Source organism: Euphorbia lathyris, chromosome 1, assembly GCF_963576675.1.
Source record: "Euphorbia lathyris chromosome 1, ddEupLath1.1, whole genome shotgun sequence".
Classification (NCBI taxonomy): Eukaryota; Viridiplantae; Streptophyta; class Magnoliopsida; order Malpighiales; family Euphorbiaceae; genus Euphorbia; species Euphorbia lathyris.
The window spans coordinates 80,214,406-80,215,209 of NC_088910.1; the positions used below are offsets into that span (position 1 = coordinate 80,214,406).

Below are 804 nucleotides of genomic sequence, written 5' to 3' on the forward strand. Positions count from 1 at the left end.
GATCTCGCTCATACCTTCGTAATCCACATCCATTGGGATTGGGTTACCATTGGTATCGCACGGTGCCATGAACCTATCAATTTTGTGCGATAAGGCAGAAAATTAGGCTTGTAACATCGCGACTGGATCAAGATTCACTATACCTTTTAACGGGTGATGTGGTTGAGGATGATGGTTTTGCCACCGGTATGTGTCCACGTTCTACGGGCCACATACTGCTGTTGATTGCCATTTCCTCCAAAAGTTCTCTTGCTTGGGCAGATGTCTTCTTCATAAATAACCCTCCCGGCATAGCATCTAATGAACCTCTAGTTGTAGGATTTATCCCATTATAAAATGTTTGCATTAAAAGTGCATCGGGCAATTGGTGGTGTGGGCATAAACGTTGAAGTTCTTTAAAACGTTCCCAATCTTCATAAAGAGTTTCATTATCATTTTGAGAAAAAGATGTTAACTCTTTTATGACTCTCGCAGTTTTTGCTAAAGGGAAATATTTTGATAAAAAAATGCTTGGGCTAGTTGGTCCCAAGTTTCGAATGTTGCGGCTGGCATAGAAGTTAACCAAATTTTTGCCCTGTCCTTCAAGCTGAAAGGAAAGAGGCGAAGTTTGACTGCTTCGGCAGGCACATCTGTCATTTTGAAAGTGTAACAAATTTCTAAGAAATTTGTCAAATGGGCATTTGGGTTTTCGTTAGGTAATCCATAAAGCATTACATTGTTTTGCAACATATTAAGCAAAGCTGGCTTAATTTCAAATTGGTGTGCGTTTATTGCGGGTCTAACTATACTGTTTGTTGCACCGGC

The 804-nt window shown here is 40.3% G+C and overlaps 1 non-coding gene across 1 annotated transcript; it reads left to right on the plus strand.

Annotated features, from left to right (window-relative positions):
* The first annotated feature begins 362 nt into the window (after positions 1 to 362).
* On the plus strand, positions 363 to 469 carry LOC136215942 (small nucleolar RNA R71). The gene has a single exon (XR_010682944.1). It is a non-coding gene; the product is annotated as a small nucleolar RNA R71 (small nucleolar RNA).
* The last annotated feature ends 335 nt before the right edge of the window (positions 470 to 804 follow it).